Source organism: Anser brachyrhynchus (genome assembly GCF_964034855.1).
Source record: "Anser brachyrhynchus genome assembly, contig: SCAFFOLD_237, whole genome shotgun sequence".
Lineage (NCBI taxonomy): Eukaryota > Metazoa > Chordata > Aves > Anseriformes > Anatidae > Anser > Anser brachyrhynchus.
In genome coordinates this window covers 6,443-13,272 of record NW_027663745.1, presented here as the reverse complement: position 1 = coordinate 13,272, position 6,830 = coordinate 6,443, and the positions used below count along the sequence as shown (strand labels likewise).

General features: G+C 50.6%; 1 long non-coding RNA gene across 1 annotated transcript; it reads left to right on the top strand.

The window, feature by feature from the left end:
• Positions 1-4,684: 4,684 nt before the first annotated feature.
• Positions 4,685-6,173, top strand: LOC308186877. The gene is made up of 2 exons (XR_013944358.1): positions 4,685-5,741; positions 5,856-6,173. It is a non-coding gene; the product is annotated as an uncharacterized lncRNA (long non-coding RNA).
• Positions 6,174-6,830: the final 657 nt, after the last annotated feature.

The window sequence follows — 6,830 nt, the reverse complement described above, 5'->3', positions numbered from 1 at the left end:
CAGTTTCTTAAGACAGGCTCACTCTCTTATTAGGAGACTGACCTTGGTAAGGGGCCCAAGGCTTCTTGCTTTAGTTAATTGGCACAATGCACCATAGTTAGCAAAGATGCTAAGTAGCATCCTAGTTTAAAGCTGTCAGCGCTCTATCTCTACTTGATAAGATTCTCCTAACTCCCTCTCTCACTGGAGCCCACGCAGCCCTCCGTCCTGCCGAAGGACTTCACGGGGACTTCTGCCGGCTCCGGGTGCCCGCACACAGACAGAAATGGCTTTGAGAGAAAACAATCAGGAGGAGGAGAGCTCAGAGACTGCGGCCGGCTTCGGCCACCTTCCCCTCGCTTTCCCTCTCCGTGTTCAAACCGAGCACTGTTCTGCCGTCAACCTTCGCTGCCTCTGCCCGCGGCGCTGGGCTTTCGCGTGTGCCATTGCTCCTCTACATATTTTATCCTTCCTTTTGTAAGGAATGGTCCAGCAATTCGTGTCACTAAGGGATTTGAAGGGTTACCATCGAGGCCCGGGTCTAGGTGATAAGAGAACAAAGGGGTTTTTAGGGAAAAGTGCTGACTACTGCAGGGGATGTTGCTAGAGTTTCTGAAATCCGGCGCAGAGGCTCCCAAACGAGGAGGAAGGGGGAGCTGAAGGACAATTGAAGGACAAAAGCCTGAGAGGAAGACAACCAGCATTCAGCCCGAGCAAGCCCCGAGAGACCACCAGAGACTGGTACGCAGGCGCCCCTGGGAGGGGTTTCGGATTCCGGAAACCAATTCTAATAACCCTGCCTCTTCTCGAAGTAGTAATGAATATGTATTAGCCTGGGAGCATCAAAACCAGCCGCCTTACGTAACAGGCGTGCGTCCTGGGGGAGCAGAGACTCCCGGCGCACCCAGCGCTGCTTGCTTGCCTCTATTCGTTTAATAAATTGTAAACTTTGATTGTAATCCTATTTGGATTTATAACAGCCATTTATAACACTTTTTATATTTGTATTTTATTTAAGGCTGTCTTGCCCCCCTCCCCCCCCAGCCTCGCTGCTCGCCAATAAAGCTGGCGCAGGGGCTAAGGGATTTGAAGGGCCTGCTTGTACACCTAAGGGATTTGAGGGCCTGCTTGTACACCTTTGGGGACTGCCTCTTTTGGGGGGGGGGGGGGGGTGGGTGTTAGGAGCTGCTTGTATACTTTTTTAGGCATTCCTCTGAGAGGGGGTTGGGAGCTTCGTGTATACTGGGGGGGGAGGGCCTCCCTCGAGGTGGAAGCGGGGGGGGTTGGAGCGTTTCTACACTGTAGGGGCCTGCCTGTACACTTTTGGGGCCTGCCTTGGAGGGGTTGGGAACTGCTTGTACACCTTTGGGGCCTGCGTCTGCGCGGGGCGGGGGGGGTTGGGGGGTTGGAGCTGGTTTTAACCTTTCGGGCTTGCATCTGGAGGGGGTTGGGGCCTGCCTTTGGGGGGGTGGTTGTGAGCTGCTTGTATACTGTAGGGGCCTGCTTGTACACCTTTGGGGCCTGCGTCTGGGGGGGGGTTGGAGCTGCTTGTACACTGTTAGGGCCTGCCTTGGGGGAGGGGTTGGGGCATGTGCCTTGGGGGCATGGGGTTGGGAGCTGCTTCTACGCTGTAGGGGTCTGGGTCTTGGGGGGTTGGGGCTGTTTGTACACCTTTGGGGCGTGCCTCTGGGGAGGATGGGGAGTTGCTTGTACACCTTTGGGGCCTGTGTCCGGGGAGGGGTTGGGGCCTGTGCCGGGGGGGTTGGGAGCTGCTTGTACGCTCTAGGGTCCTCTGGCAGGCTTTGGGGCCTCCCTTTGAGGGGGGCAGTTGGGAGCTGGTTGTACACCTTTGGGGCCTGAGTCTGGGGTGTGGGGGCTGGGGCTGAGGCCTGGGGCCTGGGGCATGCATCTGGGTGGTGGTGGTGGGGGGTCCAGTTCATGGGGGGGGTGGGTTGGGAGCTGCTTGTGGACAGTTGGGGTCTGCATCCGGGTGTGGCTGGGGCCCGCTTGTAGAGTTCTGCAGCCTGTGTCTGGTGTTTGGGGGCTTTTCTGTAGTGTTTGGGGATCGCATTTTGGCTTTGGGATGTGTCTAGAGCTTCTGGGGCCTAGCTGTAGTGCTTGGGGCCTGCGTCTGGGGCTTTTCTGTAGCATTTTGGTAGCGTGTTTGTGATTTGGGGTCTGTATCCAGGGTTTTGCCTTTTTTGTAGTTTTCAGCTTTGTGTCTGTTTCTTTGTTGGTTGCCTGGGGTTTGGGGTTTGGATCATTAGTCAGTGTCATTAGCGTCGGGGGGGTTGATATGAAGGGTTAGGGTTGTGGTTAGAGTTGTTAGGGTTAAAGAGAATAAGGATTTTAGGGTAAGGGGATCAAGGTTGTGGGAATAAAAATGTTTTTGCACAGAGTTACATCGTTTAGAGGGAAGGAAGGTGGTATTGATATATGCTTGCAGTGATAAGAAAGCTTAACAGACAACCTTGTAAAATGCAGACAACCAGAATCCTTAGAGCAATTGGGTGGAAATCACGGTGTAAGAAACATTACCACCTCAAAGAGGAAAACAGTCAAGAAAAAAATAAAATTGACTAGTAACAGGCCAGCAGCTGTGTATTTTCTGTGAAGCACTGGATAGATTGTGAACATGGATTACCCAGTCAATGGGGAAACTGGGGAGGGTCCTGGTCACCGAGAGGAAAAAAAAAATTATATAAACTGTGTTATGGAACTAGTAGGTGGCTTGTGGGACGCCTGCCATTGCAATCGTGAATAAAAATGCTACCTCACTGAGATACTTGCCTGAGCCTATGGTATTGGTTACAGAGTGTTTCTAATAAGGTGTTAGGGTTTTAAGGTTTCAGGGCTAAGGCACTAGGGTTGGGTTTCAGGGTTAGGGCTTCCAGGGTTTAGGGTTAGGATTTTAAGGTTGTTAGGGTTGGAGTTATAAGGGTTAGGGTTTGGGGGTTAGTGTGTTAAGGTTTTAAAGTATTTTGTGGTTTTAGTGTTGATAGGGTTTTTAGGGTTAGGGTCTTAGGGTTTTAGTTATGGTCAGGTATTTAGGGTTAGGGTTTTAAGGTCTTATTTTTTTTTTTTAAGGTTAGGGTCTCCAGCGTTAGGGCTTTGAGAATCTTTACGTTTTGTGTTAGGGTTTAGAGGGTCTTAATTTTTAGGGTTAGGGCTTTTAGGCGTAGGTCTAGTGTGGTAAATTTTATCGGGTTAGGACTGTAAGGGTTTTTAGGGTTAGGGTTTCTAGGGTTTTTTGGGGTAGGGGTTAGGGTTAGATCCGTGGGAGCCGTAGTGTTAGGGGTCAGGGTTCTTAGGGGTAAGGCCCAATATTAGGGTGGAAGGCCAAACTAATGGGGGGGCCCCCCCCCAAAATTGAAGGGTCGAAGCCCCAATTTAGGGGAAGAAACGTCAAAATTGTGGGATCCCCCAAAATTGGGCGGAAGAGCTCTTAATATTGGGGGAAACCCAAAAAAGGAGGGTGGAGGACTCTAAAATTGGGGGGACCCCCCCAAATTGGTTGTGTCCCCCCCCAAATTGGTTGTGTCCCCCCCAAAATTGGTTGTGTCCCCCCCAATTAGGGGAGGAACCCCCAAAATTGGGTGGGCGAACCCCCATATTGGGGGGGCAGAACACTTAAATGGAAGTGTGAAATTCCAGAATTGAATGTGGACCCCCCAGAACAGTCTTCAGGGGTTTAGTGTGGTAAATTTTATCGGGTTAGGGCTGTAAGGGTTTTTAGGGTTAGGGTTTCTAGGGTTTGTTGGGGTAGGGGTTAGGGTTAGATCCGTGGTTGCCATAGCGTTAGGGGTCAAGGTTCTTAGGGGTTAGGCCTAATATTAGGGTGGAAGGCCAAAATAAGAGGGTGGGAGCCCCCCCCAAAATCGAAGGGTTGAAGCCCCAAGTTAGGGGAAGGAACGTCAAAATTGTGGGGTCCCCCAAAATTGGGCGGAAGAACTTTTAATATTAGGGGGGAACCCAAAAAAGGAGGGTGGGGGACTCTAAAATCGGTTGTGTCCCCCCCAAATTAGGGGAGGAACCCCCAAAATTGGGTGGGCGAACCCCCAAATTGGGGGGAAGAAGACTTAAATGGAAGTGTGAAATTCCAGAATTGGATGTGGACCCCCCAGAACAGTCTTCAGGGGTTTAGTGTGGTAAATTTTATCGGGTTAGGGCTGTAAGGGTTTTTAGGGTTAGGGTTTCTAGGGTTTGTTGGGGTAGGGGTTAGGGTTAGATCCGTGGTTGCCATAGGCTTAGGGGTCAAGGTTCTTAGGGGTTAGGCCTAATATTAGGGCGGAAGGCCAAAATAAGAGGGGAGGAGCCCACCCAAAATTGAAGGGTTGAAGCCCAAAGTTAGGGGAAGGAACGTCAAAATTGTGGGGTCCCCCAAAATTGAGCGGAAGAGCTCTTAATATTGGGGGAAACCCAAAAAAGGAGGGTGGGGGACTCTAAAATTGGTTGTGTCCCCCCCAAAATTGGTTGTGTCCCCCCCAAAATTGGTTGTGTCCCCCCCAATTAGGGGAGGAACCCCCAAAATTGGGTGGGCGAACCCCCATATTGGGGGGGCAGAACACTTAAATGGAAGTGTGAAATTCCAGAATTGAATGTGGAACCCCAGAACAGTCTTCAGGGGTTTAGTGTGGTAAATTTTATCGGGTTAGGGCTGTAAGGGTTTTTAGGGTTAGGGTTTCTAGGGTTTGTTGGGGTAGGGGTTAGGGTTAGATCCGTGGTTGCCATAGCGTTAGGGGTCAAGGTTCTTAGGGGTTAGGCCTAATATTAGGGCGGAAGGCCAAAATAAGAGGGTGGGAGCCCCCCCCAAAATCGAAGGGTTGAAGCCCAAAGTTAGGGGAAGGAACGGCCAAATTGTGGGGTCCCCCAAAATTGGGCGGAAGAACTCTTTAATATTAGGGGGGAACCCAAAAAAGGAGGGTGGGGGACTCTACAATTGGGGGGGACCCCCAAAATTGGTCGGGTCCCCCCAAATTAGGGGAGGAACCCCCAAAATTGGGTGGGTGAACCCCCAAATTGGGGGGAAGAAGACTTAAATGGAAGTGTGAAATTCCAGAATTGAATGTGGACCCCCCCCAGACCTGGGGAGGAATCCCCAAACTTGGGGGGGACCCCCAAAATTGGGGTTAAAGCCCCAGATCCCGGGGAGCTAAGCCCCAAATTAAGGGAAGGAACCTCAAACATGTGGTGAGAACCCCAACATTGGGGGAAAGAACCTTAATATTAGGGTGGCAGGCCAAGAAAGGATGGTGGGGGCCTCCAAAATTGTGGGGGGCTTGGAATTGGGGGGAATCCCCAAAATGGAGGGGGAACCCCAAAAGTGGGGGGGGGGCGAAGCACCAAATTAGGGGAAGGAACCCCAAAATTGCGGGGAAGAACTCTGAAATGGAGAGCTGAAAACCCGAAATTGAGGGGAAACCCCCCAAAACGGCGGGAAAACCCTCCATAAACACGAAACCGGTAATGTAACAGAGCAAAAAATGGCGTCCTACGGCAAGGTGCGAGGCTCAATTTTCTGGGGAATGCTGGGAAATGTAGTTCTTGGCCACCGGGTTTCCGGGAGTCCATATTGTTTTCCCAGAGCATGCCGGGAGATGTAGTTCTCGGACACTGGGCTTCCGGGAGGCCATGTTGGTTTCCCATCTTTGCTAGACTCCGGGTGCTCTGGCTTCACAGAGAAACCCCCAAACTGAAAAATGTACCTGCTAATATATTGGGCTCTAAATGTAGCCCTGGGTTAATTGAATAACAATCCCTGGGTAAGATTGAAGTGCAGGAGGGGTTGGCTACGGTTTTAAGAGCCGGTTTGCAGAAAAGGGATTTCCCGTTAAGAAATGGCATATACTGATTGTTCTCTTCCTTGCTCTGCCAAGACCTCAAGCACATCTTGGAAGCCAGGCAGAATCCGTGGAGCCAATGGAGTTCTCAAGCTCGACTTCAGCTTCTTCCCAGCTAGAAGAAGCAAGGACACGCCGGCTGAGTTCCACAGGCAACGCGCCCGTATCTGTAGACGAGGATTTAGAGATGCTACTTTGGGAACTCTCAGACGGCATACTGGAAGCCGAGCTCGACTTGGACCCAGGGAAGGATGAGGATGACCTCCTCCTTGAGCTTTCCAAGATGATTGATGATTGAACTGCATAGTCCTATGGTATATTAAAAAAAAAAAAGAAAAAAAAAAAAAAAGAAAACAACTCTTCTTCTTGTTGGATACCCTGAGGTGATCCTTTTTCTAACTGAGGCTTTGCAATGAGACTTAAAGCACAGTTGGAACTGGTAGAAATTGGCAGGATCTGCACTCAGTTGTCCTAAGTTTTCCTGCTGGTCAGAGTTAAGGTCTTGTGCATGGTTCCGTAACTATAGGTGGCTACCTTTGATATCAAGAGGACAAAGCACTTGTTTCTTTTGGCACAGAAAGATGTCCATCAGCACACTGTGGTGGCTGTGAATTGACGTAGTGATGGAGCGATGCTCTGAAGGCTTAAACGGAAAGCTTCTTCCTTCCGCCCCCCCTTGGCACAGCTCGATGTTGGGCACATTGTGAAGCCTGGGTGTTCTGATTTCTCGGACAGTTGATACCCAAATCCCGGAGTTACTATGTCAACTCTTGACTTTTATTTGTGTATGCCATTGTTTTGACTGTAATCTTTTCAGATGATGAAGCTGTAAGGGCGGGAGGGAGCAAAATAATTATTCTAGCGTTGTGGACCAAACATGCTGCCAGGAGTGGTGGTGGTGGGGTCAGCCCACCCGGCCTTACTTTCAATTATCAGGGATGATAAAATGGTGTGAAAAGCAGCAGCTCTGCGATACGGCTACGCTACCCCCACTCCCTTCTCTTGTGCTGT